This window comes from Periplaneta americana, chromosome 6, assembly GCF_040183065.1.
Source record: "Periplaneta americana isolate PAMFEO1 chromosome 6, P.americana_PAMFEO1_priV1, whole genome shotgun sequence".
Taxonomy (NCBI): Eukaryota; Metazoa; Arthropoda; class Insecta; order Blattodea; family Blattidae; genus Periplaneta; species Periplaneta americana.
This window is the reverse complement of record NC_091122.1, coordinates 128,820,818-128,848,185: the sequence shown is the minus strand read 5'-3', so window position 1 is coordinate 128,848,185 and position 27,368 is coordinate 128,820,818. Positions and strand designations below refer to the sequence as shown.

The window sequence follows — 27,368 nt, the reverse complement described above, 5'->3', positions numbered from 1 at the left end:
CAAAGGCGGTTTTGTACACATATAATTATAGTTAAACATTAAGGGCCATATTCATAGACATTCTTAGAGCGGGCTTCCGGTGGATGATCAGCGAACTAACGTTTTTCGTATTCATAAACCAGTGTTAGCGATATGATATGATATGAATCCTGTACAAGTAATCACTCGATAGCCGGGGCTAGTTTAGCACGCTCGTAGCGCGGGCTAGCGAAATGTCTATGCATAGCACCCTAATAGCTTATCGGCAAACTTCAACATGAAATTGATTCTGTATTAGACATTCTTAATAAAAACTTAATAAATTTCTATTGCCAGGGTGAATTAATAGTAAGGCGTTAATTCTATTTTCAGGAAGCAATTTACTCGTAATATTATATTGTAATTGTAAGAACCAATGGATTATGATAATGATAAAGAGAAGTAAATGTTGCATTCAACCATTTATTTATGAAATCTGACCTTGCACGCACTTGAACTTACATCTAGAAAGTTTTCCGGGCAGAAGCCGTGTCGGTATTCCTTTATGTTAATTTATAAGTTCATCTGTTTTGTGCATGAGCTGCATCGAGGATCCTCCCATGCCTGGAGTGATATTAGCAACGACGGTTTAAATGGTAGGCACGGAAACAATAGTCGATCGCCATTTAGATCTCTCGATGTGACAATGAATTCGATTAGACTTTTAAATGAAGGTCGATAATCCTTTTTCACGTCTGCACGGAGATTCCTTCAAGGAATCTGGCTTCTCTTTTTCTGAATCGCACGGCCTTCAGGACAAGCGGATCACTGTGTTCGGAACCTCGGCACGAGTAACGGCAAACGTGCAGCAGAATTTAATTTTGGTAATCAGATTGAATGTAATCGATATTGAAATATCGACGAACACAGCCCGGATTGATATGTTAACTGCAAGTTACGTACAAGATTCTGGAAACAGTGTAGAAGTTATTCTCTTCCACTAATTCACTCATGTACCCATTCACCAGTGGAGTATAAGAATTTATTGAATGTCAACCAGTCAGAGTCGTCTATGATTGCAATTTTATATAGTCTTTATACAGGGACATCATTTTATTTCTACTTCAATTTTTATTGTACCTGAGTTTTTTAATGTACTTCACTCCCACCCCTTCTATTAATGAAGTTCAACCGCCCTCCACACAGATCCAAGACCGCATATACAGTCATAGTAGCCTTACGGTCATAGTAAACAGTACGTTCCAAAAATATGTTCGCGTTTTCCAGTGACGAAAGAGCTTTCAATATTGCATCATTTTCCACTTGCCTACGTCGCATCCCGGTTTCCCCCACCTGCTTCTATTCGCCTCTCTGTAAATGCTAGTGGCTGGGCTGTCTTATCTCTTTTCTGAGAACATTAATTTCTGTTAGGAATTGGGCGTCTACGTAATATTATACCCATACAATTGTTTAAAATAACTTAAATAAAAGGGCCTCGTTAAGTAATTAACTGTCACGCGATTTCCTCCCTTTCTACGACGCTGCGACGTAACCACTTGAACGGACAGTAGATAGCATGTCTGAGTAATTTTATCTTTTCGGATCGGGCAGAAATGAAGATTGAATTTACAGTACGTAAGGTCTCTTTTATAGAATAGGTACAAAATTATTTCAACATGAGTTACTAGTATGAAGTACGAACCTGGTAATTGGAATTACGTGCAATAGTCTATAGTGCGATAATATGCACATTAGAACTGAAGTCTGTATCGAAATGAACGGCCGCCATTTTCAAAAATGTGTTTACATATCCATATTATGATTAGTTTTCAATTTAACTTAATTCTCTATATTGTACGCTAATGTGTAGTAGACTATAATATTCACTGCATAATGAATACGTCCGCATGGAAAGCTCAGTTCGTAAGTAAAACACTTATTGTTAATACAGTACTGTATTTTGATTAAACAAAAACCTAAAGAAAATTATCAAACTCAAAATCGCGATATTTCCTAGTTTACGTAAATGGATTAACTACTTTTCTTCCCTCCTATACCTAGTAAAGTGGTTTTTTTTTATATTACGCCAGTATCATCGAACTCCAGTCTTGGAAGGGGGTAGCAAACGGTGTGTCCGGTTCTTCATCGTTGATCCAAAGGTATAGCCAGGTTAATATTAGAAATTTTAGCAAAAATAAAATGATGTCCCTTTATTTGCAAATGAAAACAAAAAGCTAGTTATGAATATTTTATAAACTTCGGTTACTGCTTATGGATATCTCTAATTTTAAAGTGGCAACATTTAGGAATTTTCTCATATGCCAGATCAGAATAACTTTAACTATTAAAAGGATTTTTGCAAAAACTTGTTAGAGTTGTGGCTTTATTAGCGATAACTCCAGTGCGACGCGCAGTCTTTTGTGTCTTCATGTCAACCTATCTTCAGAAACAGGTTCCACTACTTTTAATTCTGACAATTTTTACGTACGTTTTTCGTTTTATGTACTTTGTTTCTACCTGTCGAGTTAAAAGAGGGGCATATAAACGAAGGTTGTGTAGAAAGGGAAACAATTAAACATGGAGAAATAATTTTGTAGGAATGTGAGATTGTATTATATTAAGCAAAACATTTCTAAACTATTCTTTTTTTTTCGAAATTTTTAGTTGACAATAATATTGCTAATTGCTTCAAGTTTTACCCTCACAGAATTCCTCTTTGTGCAGAATTTTTGAAGCGTAAATAATCTGAACTGGAAAATATGCAGGGTTTAAGCCACAGTTGCATTTTGCTACTCGACTTCTAAAAATGCAACAAACTTTGAATGCAGATATTAAAAAATGCGACAACTACATCGGACTTCAGAAACGAAGATGATAATGGAGAAAATGAAATCAGAGATGTTTGAACTAATCTGAATTTAAATGAAATTCTAATGTCATGGGCAATGTTCGGAAAAGGTATTGTGCAATAGATGTTCAGGAATTTATTTTAAAGAGTTGGTGCAATTCATGTAAGTTAAGTGAACAATATCTTCTAATTGATTTATATAACTCCATGGCATACTGTAAATTGTGAGCGAGGATTTAGTTGCATGAATCTTGTAAAAATCGGAATTAGAAACCGCCTTTCTGCTAACAATAAATCTTGAAGGGCCTAGCCTACTAGTAGAGTGCCCATAAAATAACGTATTTTAATGTGATGTAAATTCAGCAGTAATTGATTCTAAACATACCTACGTGCAATGATTTACTTACATAAGTACGAGTATATATAGAGTGTGATAAGATGGATTGAAAGTAATAAAACTTCAAGAAACAAATTACATAACTTTTTGTTTCTGCATATTTTATTAATTTTATCTTTCTGCACAATTATTTATAATATTGCACAAACCTTTCGCAATTTGCACAAATATAATTTTTCATTTGTACATTTTTGCAACATTATTTATTTTCTAGCTTAAACTCTGAAAATATGTTAGAATTATCTTAATAGTTTAATTTGGATTTGTAATAACTAGCAAATATAAACTTTTAAATCGAAAAATGATTTTATTAATGATATACATAACGTATGCAAAATTACTTTCTCCGCCATGGTTGTCTAGTGGCTAGAGCGCTGGACTTATAATCTTGTGGATCCTGATTCGAACCCCGGTGTACCCCCTATTTGTAACTTGTGTTGGACAAGCCCGTGGTCTCTAGTGTACCTCCGATGTATAACTTGTATTGGGCAAGCCTGTAGTCCAGATAACACAGGGCTTTTCTCCGGGAGCTCCTGTCTCCCTATGGCATCCCAACAAATCTCCATCATCTCATCTCATCACGGGTATAGCGTAGACTAGTCTCCTACGGCGCATCCTGGGCAACGACTCTGTCGGTAAATTGGTCTACACAACTGGCTTCATATGGGTGAATGACGTAAAGTTAAGCCCCCACCATTAGTAAAACAAGAATGATTGGTTTGGAATTCGTTTAATCTGGATAAGATATGAATAACAGTAACTTCTCCTTCAAATTTTGTTACATATCTCCTACGAACTACACAATGGTGAAATGTAAACAGAGGCATGTTCCTCCAGTTCCTGCTCCTCTTGAATGTGAGGTAAGGTATGCATCTGTATAAATTTGTAAGCAGTCCTTATGTAGGTACACTGGCTCGCAAAACTTTTGTCCGATATACTGTACAGTTTTTCTCGTTCTTAAGTCGGTATTTGTACTCACTCTAGGACAGTAGCGTAGGCGGCAGGTAGTTCCCCGCAGATAACAAACTACCCCTCCTCACAACAGAAAGGTTGAACCAAGCTACTTAGTAAACTTAAAGAGAATATGTTTACGTAGTGGTCTAGTGATATAGATAAATTTAATAAACACGGAATTTTATAGCTCCTCCTCACGCCACGGTTCTTTGCGGTATAATGGGCCTATAGCTTATTTTTCTTTGGCTGTTGTCATGGTAATAACACTACGTTAATAAAATTACATTGATTAAAGGTGGCACTAACAATCAATAGATTAATATTATAAAAAATCGGGTAAATAATTTTATTAAGACAAATTTTTATGGGTATGTGTATAATTTAAACTTGATTGTCAATTAATCTCGTAGAATACAGCAGTTTAATTTATATTTTGCACACATAAAAAAAAGGTTTGCATATTGTATGACTTAAGGCTTTCCCGGCGTTTGATGTAGAGTAGATCTTCTCGGGTTCTCAGCCAGGTGAGTTGGAGATTTGCTTCCAAACTTTCGATGGATAGCTCTGCCATCTTCTTCAGGGAATGAAGTTCAGGTTTGCATATTACTCTCATATAGTAATGGAACGAAAATGTGGATAACAAGCTAAAAAATAAGCAAAGTATATACGAGTAGAAATAGAAAATATCTGTGCTTTCAACATCAAACATGATATTGGAACCATATCTGATACAACAAAGATGTGTAGATGGAGGAATTGTCCCGTTGAAAAAACATAATTATATCAGGTTGCAACATGTGCATGCTAGGTAGCATACAGTATTTTCCAGTATGTGGATATATTGCTGGAAGTCAAATTCTCTTCAATTTCACACAGAGGTCCTCCTCATAGCCTGGAAATCCATCCCCAGAAATATGTCCACTGCGTTGTGTTGATGTTACATAATTCTGGCTGGAACCTTGTGGATCCAATAGGACGAAATACCTGAATAGGCCTATGACTGGTGTTTGAGAAAATCTTTTAATCGGAAAATATTATATTTTCCCATGGATATTCATAATATTCTTGTCAAAACGCGATGTGATCTATTCTATGTTTATGATCCAACATGGTATTTATACGTGCAGGGAAGATGAAACATTTTCCTGGAAAATTGTATAATACTCAATATGTTTTAAACATTTCGGTGCAAAATAGACTCAATGTTTTATTTCTGTCGATTACATATACCGTTATTGCTCTAAAAGGTTGTCTTTGGTTCGATTAGCTATACATCTGCAACTCAGAGTTCAAATACCTCCCTTCAGGACGACATGTGGAGTGGGGTATGTAGACATATTGCCAACATAATATCTCACAAAGTTCACTTCCGCATTATTTCATAGGACAAAAGTTTTGCTCTATAGCCAGAGTCTTAAAACTAATTTTCCTCTTTCATTTTTTTTAACATCATCCGCTAGGGCCAAACTGTATTGTGTGTGAATGATATTTAAGGGGAAACTATGGTGAAAAATTAAGAAAATCCTCTGTTTTTGTTTTTAAGTGTGTACCGTAGTTATATTTTTTAACCTCCTAGTTTCATAATATAATTTCATTTCCTATTTGAGAGTCCTTCAAACTATGTCACGTGACTTTTATATTATATTCTATTAGAGAAACAAGACATTACAAAAAATTACAAAATTCTCCCTATGGCTATACAGGCTAACTCCTCTCTAATCCAAAACCTTCACCGTCCTAAGGTACCATCCCATATAATCAAATGTCAAACATACATTGCGTGAGTGAGTTGATAGAATTTTTTTAAAGCCGTTTTCTCGACTTCAAATATTTAAGCAGTTTCTTGAATAGAAAAAGCTCCTTGCAAAACAGTTATTATCAGATTGGCCTTAAACTTCTCTCTAGTCTATTAAATGTTGATAAAATTTAATTAACATTTGCATGAAATATTTATATTAAGTTCTTTCGGGACATATTCATATTACACTTAGATTAAAATATGCTGCAATGGTAAATTCATAAAATTTAAAATTTTATTGTGACTCTCTATTAAGACTTACACGAAAACATTCTGATGGGGGCAGATAAAAAATTATTAGTTTTTTCTTTCACCATGTTAATAATGCCGAAAGAAGTGCTTATACAAATTTTGGCCACTCGACCGCAATTACGAATGCCGTAAAGAAATAAGATCGTCAGGGGCCGTTAACAGAAAGGAAACACAATTTCATTTATTGGGACAGACACAGAAATTTGTTCAGTTATTTTTCAACGTATTCCCTACCGGAATTGAGACATTTGTCATAGCATGGGATCGGCAGAGAGGTGCAGACGGCTGTCAAATGCTGGTTCCGATCCCAGGCGGGTAACTTCTACGATACAAGGATACAAAAATTTATCCCATGATATGATAAATCTGTCAATTCCAGTGGGGGATATGTTGACAAATAGCGCAACAATTGCTGTATCTGTTTCAGTAATCTTTCCATGGAATTGTGTTTTTTTCTGTAAACGGCCCCAGGGAAAATCACTTTCTGGACGGCCTCGTAATTGCAATCGAGTGGCCAAAATTTGTATAAGCAGTTCTTTTGACTTTATTAACATGGTAGAAGGAAAAAATTTAACTTTTTATCAGCTGTCATCAGAATGTTTGCTTGTGAGCTCAAGAAGCTAATTAATTTATATCCCACGACTATATTTAAGCTTTTGAGCATTTATGAATTAAAATTTTTGAAAACTTTGTCGCAAGAAACGTTTTTAAACAATATAATTTCCAAACTATTACCCCTAATGGCACCAAATTTTGTACAGATGATGGTATCGTAAGCATGTTTATGTAGTTTAAAATTCATAAAATTTTGGATGAAAATTGTAGAAGTTTTAAAATAGGTCAACAATGATTTTGTTAAATGTACAATTTCTACTGTTTCTTATGTAATGTGATCTGCTGATTCCAAAAATGAAATCAGAATTTTTCTACCACTCACTTTTTTTTTGTGATTATATAAAAACTGATTTATTTTTATTGCTATAGGCCTATACAGTCCTTAACATGCTAATAGAAAGAAAATATTTCAAATATTTCATTTTATTGTCTTAACAATTGACCTGTAACTGTAGATCATTGTTGCCTGTGAAGTCAGAATTCATAAAAATAAATTTTATTCCTCATAAGACTGCGAGAGTTAGTATTAATTCTCAGTTACACTCATGAAACAAGTTTCATAGCCCGTGTTTCCTTTGTTCTAATTTTAAGTATGGCAAAAGTACCTTATAAAGTGAAATATGCCTCGAAATGCTGTGTAAATCACAAACAATTTTTGTTATGTTTGTGGTTAATTAACTTTGAAAGCACACATGTGAATTTTACAACATTAGTTAAAAGAGCTTATGTGTTCTTTTGATTGCAAAATAGATTAGGACAAGAATTGGTCCCCTGAAATCTGTTGTGCTCCATGTGATTCTATTATCTGGTTGGCTAAAGGATCACATCATATTGCTTTTCCAGTTTCAATGATATGCTGGGAACCTAAGGATCGTTCAACAGACTGTTACTTTCTAGGAACCACAGATCAGAAGATTATAGAGAACTTGTCAGTGAGCTGATTCAGAACTATAACGTGATGGGGTGTCATACCTCTCAAAATAACTTCTTGGATTTGCATCTATTTTTTCTTTTCTCAAAACCTTCGGGTAGTGAGCGACGAACATGAGGAGCGTTTTCATCAGGATCTTTCTGAAATGGAAAGGCGCTACCAGGAAAAATGGAGCCCAAATATTCTGTCAGATACTGCTGGACACTCAAAAGAGATGTTTCTCAAGTAAAGTATAGCCTGAAATCTATTTCACACACATTTTAGGTAAATAAATATGATTTTAGGTAAAATGTTACAAGACATCAATACTAGAAAAGTCTGAAGTACATTTCATATAATTACACGAAAACCCTGGGTAATAGAAAATTTTTGAAAACAGATCTGAAATCAGCACGAATAATGCTATAAAAATCATCCATTCGTTACCTTTTAACAAAAAAAATACGAATATCTTTAAGTTTGTCGACCAGTGAAAATCACATACCTTTAAGCGTTCATTTGATGGATTGCCTTTCAATAATAAATTTTCTTTCCTTAGAGGAATACATCATTATCTTTATCTTTACGCTTCAAGCAGTGAGGAAGTAAAAGCTGCATACCAATATTTCAGAATATTAAATTATAAAAATTGTCTTTTTATGAACTCTGCATTCCTCTTTTCAACCTTCTATCACAATATTTATTTCTACATGGACACACACGAACTTCGAGCTACCAACATCACAGCGTAAGCAGTCAGATCTGAATCAAACCCTGATTTGTTCTATACGTGACTAGAAAACGTTTACTTGTGTTGACATGACTCCAGCATAATATTTCCTTTGCATCCGATTTTAGGGAAAGATTAAATGACCGGTACATCGCTGTGATATACGGGCGTTCAAATATGGACATTTCAAGCCATAGCGATGTATTTCATCCCGTATCAGGTATCATACAAACGTGATGAAATTCATGGAACCGGATTCAATTTTTATTGGCTTACGGATCAGGTTTCCTTCATTCGAAAGTGTCTACGCAACTTTAAATCCAGTTTATATTGAAAGCAAAACAGTTCATATATTGTCGTTAAGTAAAGAACCACATGCCCCAGCGTTTAATGTAAGTAGGCTTGACTCTTTAAAATGGATAATAAAATGGAAGACTAGTAGAACAATAACTACTGTACTTTACTGCTTCCCTTTGTTCTTATCTCTTGACCTAAGCCGCCTTGGTAGAATAGTTGGCAGAGGGTTGGCTGGCTTAGGACGACAATAGAGCCGAGTTCAAATCCCGGAGATAACTGTGTCTTGGCGCTCACACTGTACCTCATCTCAGATAACAACGTAAGACACTCTATTTACAAATCGACTACCCAAATAGGGCAATGGCTTTGAATACCTTGACAGTGCTTTTCGTGATAGATGGATTGGGAGTGGTGGTCCAGTATTGTGGCCTGCTAGGTCACCTGATCTAAGTCCGTTAAACTTTCTTGTGTGGGGACCGAAGTTTATCATATTCCAGTTCCTTCAGCCAAAGATCTTGTGTTTTACGGGTCATTGCTGCAGCCCACGAGTTAAGAGGAATTCCTGATTTGTTTACGATGGTCAGGCGGTCAATAATTTTGAGTTGCGTAGCCTGTATCGAATCAGGAACGAAATTTGTAGTAATTTGTTTCTATCAGATGGTTGTACATGCTTTTTGTAAGTACAATTTTAGAGTAATAATTTGATTTTTCTTAACTGATTATTGTTTGTTAAAATCATAAATTGGAATTGCGCTACCTATAAAATTAAAATTAAATAATAAAGCATAAACAGTTCTCAAATAAAAATAATTAACACTCTGTATCTTATGAATAATTGATGTCCTCTGTCGGTTGAATTTAAATTCATCCTGTAAGTTATACTTTCTGGGCGTAATGTAGCATATTTTCGTATATGAAGTATATTTGTGTCATCTGTTAATAAATTAGTTAGCTCTTCTCCGTATCATCTGTTTGTAAAGTAATATCACGTGATTCTTAAGGTGAACTAAAGATCCCATGGGGCAGATAACCAGTGGAGCTGCTGCCAACGTCAGTCAGGCGAAGAATGCATCTTCGCTTCTTGCTGCACTGTCGCAAGCTGTTTGCATGCGGTGGTGCTGTACTGTAATGTGCTTTATGAAACACGTTAGAGCGACGGCCAGTGCATAGAGAGCATTATTACGTGATCATCAGTATGTGAGAACGGGTCTGGAATTTTGTTTGTGTTGGGGTCGTGCAGGACGAGTTGCGAGCCTGTATTGTAGGTCAGATAAATCATTCCCTGCCATATACACACGCTCCTGTCTCTGCATTTCAATATCGTCAGCAGAAACGATAGGAAGTTTTTCGTGTAGAGATATTTCACAAGAAAGGAATTTTAGTTTTTTTTTAACCATCAATATAAAGATGAATTATTGTGATTCCCTAGATTGATTTAAATATTTTAGCGTAAATATAATGTTTCATGTTTAATTTATCGAGAACATGGTTTCTGACATGTCGTTTGCGAACAGCGTTTTTCTTTTAACCTATCGAACGAACTTCTTTCCTTCACAGTACCTAGAAACCAATTCATCTTAAGTTATGCATGTGAAATATAATTTTTTTATTTAAATTATAATTACAGCTCGATCCAGCGTTAATGGCCCCTGTCCTTGGTTGTTTGGCTAGTGAGCGAGCTATGTGTTGCGTCATAAGAAAGAAATTTAATCACAAATGTACATAGGACGGGCAGAGGAAAGAGGAAGAATGAAACTAATACTGTACTCCAACCAGGAGAAAGTCTCAGGGGAATGAGACGCAGCGGGGTGATCTGTGAGTGAATATTGATGTCATAAGATATCATAAGGTCACACACGTGGGTACACGCATCTCCATTGGCTAATTCTCAAAGCACAAACGATAACACTGATACACATATATTTATACTACCCTAGTTACAAAATTAGGTCACGGTTAATTTCTTGGGCTTTTAATCCCTCCATACAGGAAATAACATATGCAGGAGAGCGCATGTTTTTTAAACTGACGTTATAACGGTAATATTATCCATCTACTCGCTCCAATAGACGACGCAATAGTAAGCACATTCCTTTCACGATTAATCTCCTGGTTGGAGAACAGTAGTATCTATGCTCGAAGCTGAGGGACACTCATGTCAAGAAAATATAAGTCATCATCACATTGTTTAGTCAACAGACGTAGTGGTTAGTAACGGGACGTGTGGAAGAATATTGTGTTTTAAGACGGAGTGTACCGCGACATGATAAGAAGGAAGTGTTAGGTGTTATGGCTGAGCGGCCTGACCTGTGTGACCCAGCCTGCCAGCAGTGATGAGTAACTCGCTCTTAGTCTATGTACTTACTTTTGCTGAGGCCAAAATCCCTGAATCAAGCTTGTAACTGTAATCTTCTGCGGACCCCTAAAAAAAAAAAAAGAAGACACTAATGAAGTACTTCGCGTAGTGGGACATTGTAATCAGAATCGTGGACATTACTACGAAGCGAAGAGAAACGACTAGAATCATTTGAAATGTGGGTATGGAGAAGAATGGAGCGTGTGAAATGGACGGACAAAATAAGAAATGAAGTTGTATTGAAAAGAGTGGGTGTAGAAATAATAATGCTGAAACTAATGAGGAAGAGAGAAAGGAATTGGCTGGATCACTAGCTAAAAAGAAATTTCCTAAAGGATGTACTGGAAGTAACGGTGAACTGGAAGAAAGTTCGGGGCAGAAGAAGATAGGCCTATCAGATGATAGACAACAATAACGTGATGGAGCATATGTGTAGTAGAGGTCGAAATTGTTAGGCCCGGCCCGAGCTTATCCAGACCAGAGCCCGACCCGAAACCCGAAGACTAGCAGATAAAGCAGAGGCCAGAGGCCACAGCAGTCACGAAGAGCTGCGAGAAAGATCACTCCAGTAGGAGCCTGAGAAAGAGTAATCTATTACACCAGTCTGTTAGGTAATACAAATAAACAGTGCTCTGTGTCTAAGTCAGAGCAGGGACGAGACAAATGTTACGAAATAGGAAGTCGAACTAAAAAATAACTTACGATACCGGTAGTCTATTGTTCTGGATGGGTAGCAGGTGGACATCTAATCGTGCATGCATTGAAATCTTCGTATTATTTTGTAATCAATATATAATTCGCGGAAAAAAAAGGATTTCGTTTCTTTAAGAACTGAGCCCGGCCTGAACCCGACAAGCATAAGTGAATTTCAAACAGAGCCCGGTCCATGGGCCGGGCCGGGCCTAGGCCCGAGCCAGTGCAGACCTCTAATGCATAGATGGGCATCATGCCTCACTTGAGAAATAATGCTTCACTGACTTTCACAGAGCTTATCGCTCTGAGTGACATCATCTTCACAGTCCCCGTTCCTCCCTCACGCAGCTCCTAGGCGTGGGCAGGTTCTATATCAGTTTCATAAGCAATATCAGCGGTGGCATAATGGCATTATCAAAGCAGTGTGTACGCGTTAGAAAACGATTATTTCATGAGAAATGGGACGAAGAGTTTTTTCTGTTTAGAAGGGGAGAACATACGATGTATGTTATGCTCGAAAATCCTATTAGGAATTAATAAATGTAATATACAACGACATTACTCCTTACGTCATAAAGAACATGCTGAATTAGAAGGTAAGACAAATTAAATGTTATTTTTCATGCTATTCCGAAGAAAATTTATGATCTTAACATTTGCATAGTATACTAAATATGACATTATACCTTAAACACGCTGCATTGAAAGGTAGCCTACGAGGAATTAAATGTTGTTTGTAAGTATTATTTCCAAAAGAAATTAAAAAATATATATATCAAATGTGCGTAGAAAACGAAATATGATTTTCTGAAATTATTTTAGGTCGAGAACGTGCAAATCTATAAAGTAACCTTGATAAACGCCAGAATATTCAAGAATATAAACATAGACAACGTGATAGAATATTATTGGCTAGTTACGCAATTTCTCGCCTGTGATTTAAATCAATTAAATGATGGAGAAATAGTAAAGAGGTTTATGATTAAAGCTGCCGAATTAATTTACCAAATTGAATAAAAGTTTTCGAGTCTCTCACGTTAACCAAGCGCTTTTCTAATAATTCGCCACTGACCGCCTTAGCAATTACGATAAGGTGACGCAGGTCACAGCAGTTTATATTTCCCATCCTACTCTGCAGTCTCCTCTCCTAGTAAACAAACTATTTCAAATCGAGTGCCTCACGTAACCGAAAATTGTGCCCATGTATGCTCTAATGTGTAGTCTAAGAAGAAGGCGGAAAAGAGGGAAGATTGGAGAATGCTAGGTTTACATTGAATGACCTACCCTTGAACCTGTGATCGAGGTTCTGGCTGATAAGTACTTCTATTAACAGGCAGTACATCTCACTCGACGATATGACGTGTCAGAGGAAGAACTATTGTTTGTATACATCTTACGTCTGACTATTGAAATATGTTACTAGTAAGCGATGTATACAATAGATGGGAAAGGAACTGGCCATACTACCTCATTATCTCCTGGCTTAATTGCTACATGAATGACTGTGGACTTACTGTTATCACTTATGAGGTTCAGACCTGTCTTTGGACAGCTGACCAAACAACAATCTACCAGAAAACAATAACTGAATGAATGAATATTTCAAACGTTGTAAAATGTTGATTTACTTGAAATCAACTCTAATTATTTTCATTCGTAAAATTGTTTACATAAGTCAGTTTTGAGTCACAGAAATTAATCACCTAACAAAATTAGTTTCTAATCGAAAACAAACAACCTGCCAGATAACAATGAATGAATGTTTCAAACGTTTTAAAATGTTAATTTACTTTAAATCAACTCTAATTATTTTCATTTGTAAAAATGAGTGAGTGAGTGAGTGAGTGAGTGAGTGTTTCAAACGTTGTAAAATGTTAATTTACTTGAAATCAACTCTATTTTCATTTCTGAAAGTTTTTGTATAAGTCAGTTTTGAGTCACAGAAATTAATCACCTAACAAAATTAGTTTCTAATCGAAAACAAACAACCTGCCAGATAACAATGAATGAATGTTTCAAACGTTTTAAAATGTTAATTTACTTTAAATCAACTCTAATTATTTTCATTTGTAAAAATGAGTGAGTGAGTGAGTGAGTGAGTGAGTGAGTGTTTCAAACGTTGTAAAATGTTAATTTACTTGAAATCAACTCTAATTATTTTCATTTGTAAAAATGAGTGAGTGAGTGAGTGAGTGAGTGAGTGAGTGAGTGAGTGAGTGAGTGAGTGAGTGAGTGAGTGTTTCAAACGTTGTAAAATGTTAATTTACTTTAAATCAACTCTAATTATTTTCATTTGTAAAAATGAGTGAGTGAGTGAGTGAGTGTTTCAAACGTTGTAAAATGTTAATTTACTTGAAATCAACTCTATTTTCATTTCTAAAAGTTTTTGTATAAGTCAGTTTGGGTCACAGAAATTAATCACCTAACAAAATCAGGTTTCTAATCGAAAACTTGCAAGCATAAATTTCAGAACTCAGACAGATCAACGTGAGTCTCATTTATTCTACAAATTATTGTCTTATTTTTGTTATTGCTCTCGACAAACAAATACATAATATATATAGGCCTGTATATTATGGTATTAATTTGGCTACATTTTAGATTATCATAAAGTTCTTCGGCTAGTTATGTACCTCACAGACGCTTAATAACATCAACAGATCCAGAAAGTTGATTAAGCTACATTAAATTTAATTTATTGCCTTGTATTTCGCCGAGTTCCATGTTATAATAATGTACCCGCGGGAAAGAGCTGAGGTCAGGGCTCCTACATTGTCGATGCTTCACCAGCCATCGGAGTGTGACAGGCAATTGTCTGGGTCAAACCTCGGAAATTTACACGCGTGGGTGGATGGGAATCATTTTACCATACACGTACATATAAGACCTGAAGTTTCGTTCCACGAATGTATAATACACGCCTACATACATCTCTTCGCCTTGCTCCAAACAGTTCTTGAGCCAAACTCTGTCGTATTTATTTTTGTTTTTTAATCACACGGTTCAAGTGCACTGGAATAACACTGTCGGTTATAACTATAGTCGCGACGCTGTTATTCCCGGCATGACTCCTTCTCTTTGCTTACGTCTTAGGAAGTGAAGGCTTTATAAAGTCTAGGTAGGTAGTATCGTTCGTCATTTTTGTTCTTTCGTTGTCGAGCTACCAGACGAGGAATCTATTTGCCACACCGTTAAACGTTATCATGTCACAGCTCCTATGATAATCAATCAAACGCACTGTAATTCAGCAAATAATTGAGCGGCAAATAACGTCCTCGTGTGCTTCCTGCGAACGCCAAAGAAAGAGCCTTAGGAAATGCATAACGTCAACATCAGCGAATCACAAGACGCACACGTTTAAATGTAGCCGACCTGCAACGTGATTGGCTGCCGGAAGTAAGAGCGATGGGACTATAGTTTTGTTGTAGAGCACCGTTTTCCAAATGAATAACACTACGTCGATCTCCCGAGTGAAAATTCAGGCTAATCTTAGTAGAATTAGTGATCTGTGCCAGGTTTTCTCGGCGTATTTCCGTTTCTCTAACTCATTCCAGAACTTCTATGTATTTTCAGTAAAATTAAATGTATGCTCAGAGTTGTACCGCCACTTTAATATGTTCACGGATCTGACTCTTGACGTCAGACTCAAGTCATGTATCCAAAAGTGATACTCCTGGACCTGGCCCGAGGATTATAAAGATAAGATGAAACAATAAGAGCAGAGTTTATGTAAAATAGCCTTCTTTCGTTAGCAGAAATTCAATCCATACAAATTTTTCTTTTTAATTGTCAAAATCTTGTCAACATGAGATACTCTTATACTTGTTTAAAATGTCGTGTGTATTTTTTTTTTTTTTTCAGAAATTCTGTACATATAAATTCCTCGTTATTAAAAATTCTGACTCTAGGATTTTTCTTTCTGGTTTATTAAAATTCTGTCCGTTCCAATTTTGTTCTCAATTTGCACAATTTTATTAGTATGAATTACCTTTTTGATTAAAGTTCGCCAGTAGAATTCTCTATCTCGATTATTCAAATACTTTCTTATACAAATGTCCTAAATATAATGCCTCAAAAGAACATTATCCGTATGGATTTCCCTCTTTTTTTGTAAAATTGAATTTGTGGAAATAGTCCTCTTTCAACCATTCGGAATTTCGTATACAAAAAATTCATGCTACACTTGTCAAAATTACTTTAAATTCGTGGACATGTCGCTGTAAATTTTCCAAAATTCTGTTCTCAAAATTCCTTCCTTAATTTAACAGAATTGCGTCCTAGAAATTTTCCTCCTAAATTATAATAATTCCGTCCGTAAAAAATATTTAAAGCCTTATAAATAAACCAATGATATAATTTAATGTTATTAACTTTCTTTCGTAAAAACCGGGAAAACCTTATAATTGCACTGGACGGAATGATACAATAATGTCAAAAGAATCAACGTGTAAAACTACTAGAGGAATAAAACATAGTACAAATTTAGGCCCAAGACGTTATAACAAAGTCATACAAAAATTCCCCCATCTTACTAATACTAATATTAATTATTTTATGAGGAAAATAAAATTCATATTTCAGACCAATTCAATAGAAATATACTTCTAACTCCATTTTAAACTCTGAAATGAAACAACAATGTTTTTTGTTCTGTAGATTTTCTTTCTGTTGTATCTCCGAACACGAGCTTCACTCATTTGGAAGGTGATATTACTTTGTCTTTTTTCCTTTTATTATTACATTACATTAATTATAGGTTATAAATAGACTTCGTTGAATTGCCACACGCAGCATGCAATAAGGTTGCCGATGTACGGTAGTATAGAGAAGGAGACCGGGCTTCCGCAGTTCATGTTAAGAGATGTGACCGGTCCAAATAGATAGAGCAGCTACAGCTGATGTATACCTATGTAAGAACTTGTTTTGACATTACTGTGATCGGAATAGTCAAAGCTTAACATTTGTTCAGTGCAGACAAGAATTCAATCAAACATACTACAATGAGAGTGTTGCTGTTCCAAACGATTACCTCTGGAATACCCTTACCCCCGCAGCCAGTCTTGACCCGTTGGGGAACGTGGTTGGATGCTGTTAATTATTATGCAGAACATTACGGAAAAATAATGGAGGTAATTGATGCATTAGATAGCACAGGCAGTTCCGCTGTTGCAGCTGTAAAATCATTGCCTTCTGAACAGCTATTGGAAGATATCCTGTTCATTGATTCTAATTTTAAAATCGTGTCCAAAAGGATCACCCTGTTAGAATCGTCTAAACTACAAATCTCAAAAGCCCCTAATAAAGCGGATAAAGTACTATGTTTTATCGTTATCCAAAATATCACTAATTTCAGAAAAAGTGAAATGTAAGATGAGAAACATTATTGCTAAAAATTATGCCTATTCAAAACTTCGTACTATAAATTATGTACTATCACGTCACGACAAGACGTGTGAAGTTGGTGTGCTAAAAACTAGTGACTTCCCGTTCTTCAAATATGCACCTATTACATGGTGTGATGTTGAACGTACATTTTTCCAAAATAAAAATTGTTTAAGTGACCATCGGAGGAGGTTACTTTGCAGTCGCTTAAAATGTACGTTACTCTTCACTGCAATGCACATATTCAAGGATGATGTGAGTATATTACATTAAATTTTAAGAGTTAATATATCTCACTACAAAATAATTGTGCATTTACATGTTTAGACAGTTGCTACTTCAATGATCATTCATTATATTTCTTGAATGCAGGATACAGGTTTTATTGTAACCGCAGTATACTGCTCAGTGTTTAGATCAGAGGCATACTCGATCCGTTGCACGTCCCTTTCTCATACAGTCTATACCGCGAGCGTAGTAAAGCTTACGATTCTCGTGGCAATTCCACGGTCTAGTTATAAATTTACTTCAGTTATTTAGTTATTTATATGTTTAGGTACTTCTATTTTGCTGGCATTTGTAACTCTATTCGTATTTTTATTGTTAATCTCTCACTAATTAAATCTTGAATATTGAATATTCAGTATGTTAATTAATAAGTAAAGAAATTGATTAATAAGTTAATGAAATTTGCTAAAATTACATAGTTATAAGCTTCTTCTACATTTTCCAAAACTCTTTTTGGAAAAAATTGTCTTTGATTCTTTTTTATTTCTGCTAAGACCTTGAACTGAAATTTTTGCATGATTGCAATACATTGATGTATTGTGTATGTTGTATTCAAACACATAAATTATGTTACCTGATTCTTGTGTTTGGAAGTTAACTCTAGCCTACACGTCACACGTTCAGCGACCCTCACACTGTGATTTAACGCTCTCACTGCTCCTCCCCTGCAGTGTCTACCACTTCAAACTCATTAAAAAGAAGTTTAATTTTAAAGGCTTCTAAGATTACTTTTGAGGGGGAGTAGGTTCAGTTAACGCACCAGGATATAATATTAAATTTTCAAACATGATGTAATCTTTACATATGGTTATTTTTAGCATTACTGGAAGGAAGTATAATATATTGTACGTATATGCAATTTTGAATATCAACAGTATTTTCAAAACCGCGGCCGTCTTCTGACAACTGTTCACCCAAGAAACCGGGTTCGTTCCCCGTTATATAGCCTGTGAACAGAGAGATTTCAAAGCATGTTTGCTCCGTCAAGAGGGCTACATCATTTTCTGTGATTAAAATGGATTTTAAATGGAGAATAATAAATCTTATGATTTCAAACTTTTAATTTTCTAAAAGTAAAAAGACCTTGATTTTATCGTGATGGTTTCACAATGTGTTCTAGTGAGTTAGGATTGGCTTATCATGTACTTTCATTTGGGGCTTATATGTAGAAATATATAAGAACTTATCAGGCGGAACAAGAAACACCCCTTAGCATTTCAATCCAAATAGACTTTTTTTGCACCCCTTATGGCATGAGTTGCGTGCCGATTGTGCTTCCCAGCACCATGCATTCCTCTCGAGCTAACGATACCTGCATACTGTACTTTTAGTGATGGTCTGACATAGGCTTACTTCATAGATCCACCTGGGTCGCCATGTCTTGAGTCAGAGTAAAGTACTGGTTTCTATCTGTAGAGTAGTGAGTCGTCTATAATCTACTATTTCTGCTACCTATAAGTCATTAGGCAAACCGCGAGGAAGACCCACCACGTGGGATTCGGCGTCACGTAAACTTAAGTGGCGCCCTATTTTTCTAAACGAACCACTCACAAGCAAACATTCTCATGGAGGCAAATAAAAGAGTTTTCTTTTTCTTCCATCATATTAGTAATGTCAGAACAAACGCTTATACAAATTTTAGCCACTCGAATGCAGTTACGAGGACCATAAAAATAAGTTTCCCTGGCGCCATTTACAGAAAGAAAACACAATTCCATGGAAAGATTTATTGGAACAGGTACAGCAATTGTTTAGCTATTTTTCAACATATTCCCTAACGGAATTGAGACATTTCTGATACAGTACCATGAGATCAACTTTTGTATTTCTGTATCGTGAAGTCTGCCGCCTGGGATCGAAACCAATGTGTGACAACCGTCTGGATATCTCTGTCGATCCAACGGTATGACAAATGTCACAATTCCAGTTGGGAATATGTTCAAAATTACCTCAACAGTTGTATCTTTTCCAATAAATTTTTCCAAAGAATTTGTGTTTTCTTTCTGTAAACGACCCCGGGAAACGTATCTTTTTACGGCCCTCGTAATTGCGCTCGAGTGGTCAAAATTTGTACAAGCACTTGTTTTGATATTATTAACATGACGGAAGAAAAAAAATTAACTTTTTTATATGCTCCCATGCAGGGTATTCAATACAATTCGGTATTCCTTTTTCGTTTTCGTTGTAATATCAAATAAAATGTGTTTCTAGCTACAGTGCTTTATAAATATGAACATATTTTACATTTGTGTACAATTACAATTTTCTTAAATTATATGCGGTATTATTTAAATATAATTTTCTTTGACTAATCTTACTTGCTTCGAAAGAATCTGTCCTGCTTTCCACCGAAGTATTGGCGCAGTGTATGTTAAAATGTCTCTGTCGTTTCATTTTCCGTGGTCTTTGCAAATGTTCCTATGGTTACAGCTAGTCAAAAAATGTTATTCTTGCTTCAGACTCATCTTGCAATGAACCTCTTACATTCTATCTCATTTTGCCCATATCCCTGTGTTTATATTACCTTGTTCCTGATTGTAAAGTCATAAATTATATTCGGGTAGTCATTTACGAGTAAAACCTTCGATATCGTGTCCGCTAGCCACAGAGTTCTTCAGTTCACACAGTCGTTTTTCGACATTTGACCCAGGACTAAAATCTCTTCAGTACTTAAGAACTGGAGAAATAATTTGCAAAGTGGATAGGGTTATGCAAAATTTTAGTGCTTTTCTTTACTGATAGACTGCCTATTTCGTAAGTTCGAATGAACCCCTACAAGTTCAAAGTCAAGCTGTTATAACGTATTTTGCAATAAAAACCCATTTTAAATGCAAAGTTCAACAACGTAGATGTACAGGCAGTACATGTTCACGAGGGTTGAAAGAAACCATTATCCTTCCATAAAATGTCTCGCAAAAGTTATTACAAGTACTTCACCTTTTTAAAGCTTAGAGCAATAAAGTTTCTTGCAACTTATTATTAATATCTATCAAAAGATAAAATTGTGAACTAAATGAAATAAACTTCGAAATGTGTGTTAGGTCAAGTACAATGGCGAGATAACGCAAACGAAAAAACTGAAATTAAAGTAATGCAACCACATACATAGAGGTAAACCTGCCTGGAGACAAATAAAAAATAAGTTGTAGCCGCCTAATTCCTCTTCAAAGAACTACAATTGACATAAACTGAGGCAAAGAAACCAGACGATGAACATTGTAAAGTTTTCTTTCCTCAATCGTACTCTCAAGAACTGGAGTACTCTACCAGTAAACTTATTAAAAAAATATACCAATAACCACGAATTTTTAAAAAATAAGCTTAAGGATTTTACTAATAGACGGCAGTATAATGTGCTCGCTATTTGTTAGATGTAGTGAAAGTGAGTGACTTATAGTGAGTGTGCAGTGCGTAATAGTGAAAATGCAGTGAGTTACAGTGTGTATGTGTGAAAATGTTAGTAGTTAAAGGGATTTATAGTATTCATAGTAGACCTATGTGTATATCTAACTTTATTCTCTTGATTCTATATTATATAGTTTTTAGTATTTATTTATTTATTTCACGAGAATATTGTACGAAATGAAAATATAAAAATTAGAAATTTATCTTTTGAAGAGGTGGAGAAGTTCAAATATCTTGGAGCAACAGTAACAAATATAAATGGTACTCGGGAGGAAATTAAACACAGAATAAATATGGAAAATGTCTGTTATTAGTTGGTTGAGAAGCTTTTGTCATCCAGTCTGCTGTCAAAAAATTTGAAAGTTAGAATTTATAAAACAGTTATATTACCGGTTGTTCTTTATGGTTGTGAAACTTGGACTCTCACTTTGAGAGAGGAACATAGGTTAAGGGTGTTTGAGAATAAGGCGCTTAGGAAAATATTTGGGGCTAAGAAGGATGAAGTTATAGGAGAATGGAGAAAGTTACACAACACAGAACTGCACGCATTGTATTCTTCACCTGACATAATTAGGAACAGTAAATCCAGACGTTTGAAATGGGCTGGGCATGTAGTACGTATGGGGGAATCCAAAAATGCATATAGAGTGTTAGTTGGGAGGCCAGAGGAAAAAATACCTTTGGGGAGGCCGAGACGTAGATGGGAAGATAATATTAAAATGGATTTGAGGGAGGTGGGGTATAATGATAGCGAATGGATTAATCTTGCTCAGGATAGGAACCAATGGCGGGCATACGTGAGGGCGGTAATGAACCTCCGGGTTCCTTAAAAGCCAGTAAGTAAGTAAGTACCGTAATTATTTGTTTATTCATTTATTTCGCTAGCTAGTAGGCAAAGTGAGTGCAAATTAAAATTATAAAACAAAAATGTTTCTAGCCACTACCGTGAGAGCCAGGCTCGTGTACGGTGTGGTCTTAGCCAATAATATAACATAAAATTTGCAAAGACTGTTTACTAAATACAGTAATTAACTTAATTCAAACCGATAAGTAACACACAAGAGCAAAAAGAAAGAAGGAAGAAAAAAAACAAATTTAATATAAATTGACAATCAGACAGGAGCCAGTGATATTCAATAAAAACATGAATATAGTCGACAGAAATAAAAAGAAAAAATTTATATTTGTTAATCCTATCATGAATAATTTTATAAATTCCTTTTTTAAAAGGTTCAATTTTAAAATATTTCAAATTTGGAAAATTCATTCATTCATTCATTCATTCATTCATTCATTCATTCATTCATTCTATCTAAGATAAGGTCATGAGGCCTTCTCTTCCCCTCTACAAGGGTATTACAACTACAATATCAAGGACGCAATTAAAAGTAAAATTGCATTCGATATTAAATTTAAAATTACAATAGAATCAAAGTACAAAACATTACTTGATTAATAAAGACTAAACAATTTACTGTGGAAGTTAAAAACAAGAAAGAATTAGTTGCTAAAATACAAATTTAGTTATGTTCTTTCAAAAAACACAAATGTATTTAAAATGAGCTTAAGAACTTTACTAGGACAAGAGTATCATATGTTCGCTGATTACTAGATTTATATTGAAATTGACTGAATTTTAGTGAATGCGCAGTGCATAGTAGTCCAAATGAATTGAGTTATAGAGTGTGTTATGTAGTGAAAGTCAGTGAGCTGAAGAATCAGTTCAACTAGCTTTAGTGACAGACTAAAGAGTGAGTTAATATGTGGTGATTAGGAAACATTATTAGTGAGCAGTGTGTCTAGTGGTATAATGCAGTATATCTCTATATGATTCTGATTGCATATTCTATTATTTGTCCTCTTATTTGCAATCGTTGACTTATTATTATTATTATTATTATTATTATTATTATTATTATTATTATTTCTACTCCTTATTTATTCAGCCTATATTGTATCCTATATCTCCATAATTCCTGTAACTATCACCTATTACATTATAGGACAAATATTATATGACAAAAACGAACGAACGATTTATATGAAAATGTGATCAAGTGCTCCGAGAAAAGAAAAGAATAGAGGCCGTGTTTGCAGAACAGCGGAATACCAACATTTATCAAGAACATTAGGACTACTACACAAACAATTGAAAGAAAACTGAACATCATATTCACAGTGGGATGCAATTTAAAATGCAGCACAAAGTCCTAATATAAAAAAGAAACACCTATCGCAGCATTGTTTTCTCATCCCAGAATAATACAATTATTTCCATGTTTAGGCACTTCTATCATTCCAGTTTTCGTACTATATTAACTCATACAGTACAAGACGAAAAAAATTGTTGGACATTTTCTTTGGTGAGTCCTGTTACTGTAAATGTTGGTTGCTGCAGTAAAACAAAAAGAAAACAAATTCATTGCTCGACAAGGTTTACCAGCCGTCTGCTTGTTTTATATCCAAATGCATCAGCAGAAGTGAACTATTTTCTAACCAGTACGGGGGTAACGTGTGGTTAGGCGTGTTATAATAATTACTTACTTACTTGTGGCTTTTAAGGAACCCGGAGGTTCATTGCCGCCCTCACATAAGCCCGCCATCGGTTCCTATCCTGTGCAAGATTAATCCAGTCTATATCATCATATCCTACCTCCCTCAAATCCGTTATTATTATTATTATTATTATTATTATTATTATTATTATTATTATTATTATTAAAGTAACGTTACATTTTCATAATATTTTTTTTTGTAGCAGTGATTGAAATACTGCATTATGAGGAGATATTCTAGCTTTAGATTCATCCAATGTGTATACTTCAATTTAAATTGTAAACAGTTGTTAATAATAACAGACAGGTTGAACTTAATTGCTTCGTGAATGCTGTGTAGGCGCTAGAAAATTAATCGATCAAGTAAGAAGAACTGCGCCGCCCTCGCTGATAAATCACTGATGGCTTCATCGCGTCGTCGTCGCAATTACTCATCGCCGCTGTGACCGCCACAGCCTGCTTCTAATTCCTCTCGCCGCGCACCAAGCGATAGCATCGCCACCCTCTGCTGCCACTGTAAGGTGCGCAGCCATGATAAGGGATCAGCTTCGATCAAAAGTGGAATAACACAACAAGACGTCGGACTCATTCATTTATGCATATAATTCTGGATTATTATATGAGTAGAGAGAAATGCTACGCTATTTTCGTTTGAAATTGAGACCACACCTCCAAAAAAAAAAATGACACGGGATTTACAGAATCCCGTAATGGCGCCATTACGCCTTTGTTTTATTGTTTTGTTTTGTATTGTCACTTTTTATCACTAGGAAGATAGTGTTCTATTCAATATGTTTTATTTTATGTAATTTTAGTTGTTGTTTAGTCAGCTGTCCGAAGACAGGTTTCAACTTCATAACTGATTATAATATAATCGCTTATTCACTTGAAAGTAGAGTAGGCAATACTCGACAGATGGCAGCACGCGTACGTTTGGTAGGTGGAGCATCTAGCGGAGATTTTTTTAAAGTTCATGTTACGCTAAAAGCGTTAGATATCATCGTCAAATTGTATCCTGAACAAAGACGTCTTCACATTAAAGGATTTGAATTGGAATAGGTTTAATAGTCTACTGTCTGAAAGAAAGATTAGTTCATTCATAGAATATCAGATGATAGACGACATTAAGACATATGGTTGATATGTGAAGATAAAAGGAAGGCAGAAAATAGGAAAGATTTGAAATACTGGGTTAGTAGTGAAAACCTGTCCTTGGACAGAAAACTACGAAAGAAGGACAAGAAAGAAGAAAATCTGGAGAAGAGGAGTAAAATGCAAAGTAGAAATGACAGAATTATATTGAGCAAAGGAGAAAAACAAGTTGATGGGTAAGATAAAATGCATAAAATAGAAGTAAAATAAGGGAACAAGAAGAGTGGAAGATAAGAAGGTTACAAGATGAAGGAGGAAATAATAAAGAGAATATTCTGAAAGAGAACTGAAAAAGGAGACTAAAAGATAATGTTAAGATGTATCCCAAGAGTCCTTGCAAGGAGGGAAACTCGTGTACATTTTAGCTTACACTTCTCCCTTCTCCCTCATTGATTCATTCATTTCCACACAGTCATAGACGTATTTGATATTCGTGTTACATATGAGCCGTTCAGAGCAGAAGTGGTGTAAGTCAAAAATGGGTAATGAGGGTTAAAGTAAACATTCTGTAAAATACAGCGCAATGTAGCAATTAATATTCAATTTATTTAAACTATTAGTAGTCAGTGGATAGCATGAAGGACATATTAATTGCTACTTTGCGCTGTATTTTACAGAATTTTTATTTTAAACCTCATTACCCAATTTTGCCTTACACCACTCTTGCTCTGAACGGCTCATATATATATATATATATATATATATATATATATATATATATGTATAGCCTACATGAATAATAATAATAATCCGTGGCGCTACAGCCCGTGAAGGGCCTAGACCGACCAGCCGGCTGCCGGCCTCACGCCCACATGCCGAAGCAGAGGTGGACGATCATCCAACCAGAATGGAGGTATCGTGTGGTTAGCACGATGATCCCCCCAGCCGTAATAGCAGGCATTCGCAACCGGATTTCGCTACCTATCATAGCTCCCCAAGTGCATCACGATGCTGGGTAGGCACCGGTCCCATACACTGACCGAAATTTCATGAGAAAATTTCTTCCCTCATGAGGACTCGAACCAGCGCGCATTCCGTAACGCGAGTCCTAGGCAGGATGCCTTAGACCACGACGCCACGGCGCGGGACAGCCTACATGAATATCAAATAAAATACACTACAATACAGTGTTAAAGAAAGCGTATATTGTATTTTATTACATTAATTTCAAGTAATAATTGATATTTCCTTACATCCCGTGTCAGTTTTTTTAATTGGTACAGCAAACTTTACCAAAACATATGGAATCATCTAATTAACATACATTTTTGTAAATATAATTTAATTGTTTCATTTTTGATTGTATTCATTTAAATCTACTATCCCTTTCCTGATATAAACTGTTTAAATTTTTTCATATTGTGTGAAGGAGATCACCGTTAACCGAATTCATATAGTTTATTCAATTGGCAATTCATGCTATTAACTGGTGTTTGAATCCTGGTGGACCCAAAATGAAATTTTGACGACTATGCTTGGCGGTGGGTTTTCGCGGGGTACTCCCGTTTTTCGTTTACCTTGACGCTTATCTACTATTGTTCCATTAATAATTATCTGGTACTCTGTAAATCTACAGGGTGTTTCATAATTCCTATTACAAACTTCTACGGGTTGTAGAGAGGATTAAGTAGATAAAGTTTTGATTAGGAACCCATGTCCGGAAATGTATCGTTTCAATGCAAAATAAGTTTGAAGATCGAATCGATTTCAGATTTCCCACTTCACAGAGACTATGGAGATCTTCCTCCGACTCTACAGGAGTCCCATAAACAAGGTTCTTCATGTGGCCCCAAAGAAAAAAGTCTAGAGGAGTTAAATCTGGTGACCGTGGTGGCCAAGGAGTTGGACGACCTCGACCTATCCACCTTTCCCCGAATGTTTGGTGGAGATGTTCGCGGATGGCAAGTGAAAAGTGCGCCATCATGTTGGAACTACATTTGCTGACGTGGTGCCAGTGGCAAATCTTCACATAACTCTACCAGTACCTCTTCCAGGAAGGTCAAGTACCTGGGACCAGGCGATACGTGGAACCACTCTTGTAGTGCACACTAGCAAGAGCTCATTGTCTCTAGTGAAGTGGGAGATGTGAAATCGATTCGATCTCCAAACTTATTTTGCATCGAAAAGATACATTTCCGGACATGGGTTCCTAATCAAAATTTTATCTACTTAGTCCCCTCTACAACCCCTAGATGTTCGTAATAGGAATTATGAAACACTCTGTATATTCATCTTCCTATACTGTAGCATTGCCTCGCCTATGGAATTAGTTATCTAGTGATGTCAGGAATTGCCAGACACTGACACAATTTAAAATTCAACTAAAAAAGTATGTTTTATCCACTGCCTGCTGGATCGCATCCTATAGCTGCGTAATATGCCTGCTCAATCAAAGTTATTTTGCCGCTAGGTGGCAGGCAGTACCCACCGCTATTAGCATTATCAGTATATGAAAAGTCACTACCTGCCACCTAGTGGCTACTCGCGCATAACCGTTGATTGGGCAGGCAGTGTAAGCAGCCGCAGGGTGTAATCCAGCAGGCAGTGGTTTTATCCAAAGAAGTCCATTGCTGAGATGTTGCTAGATTTATGCCGAAGTTTTTATCTTTAGTGTTTTGGCAATAATTTCCTTTTGTTAGATTAACCCTTTCTCTTGTATTTGTGTCAGGTTACTAGAACAGCTTATCTTCCCTTGATTAATAATAATGACGTTGAGTGCTACTGTTATTTTGTGTCTGTATTTGTTGTATGTATTTTTACTTTTTTGTATCATTCCTT

The 27,368-nt window shown here is 35.6% G+C and overlaps 1 protein-coding gene across 2 annotated transcripts in view; it reads right to left on the bottom strand.

Moving 5' to 3' along the window:
- LOC138701726 (collagen alpha-1(I) chain-like) overlaps positions 1–27,368 on the bottom strand; it is a 265,178-nt gene that overhangs the window by 114,559 nt on the left and 123,251 nt on the right. The window contains exon 2 of one of the 2 annotated variants that reach the window (XM_069828932.1): positions 11,125–11,181. The exons of the other annotated variant lie outside the window; for it this stretch is intronic. The gene's annotated coding sequence lies outside the window, so the exon portion shown is untranslated. The remainder of the gene's footprint in view (positions 1–11,124; positions 11,182–27,368) is intronic. 2 annotated transcript variants of the gene reach the window in all.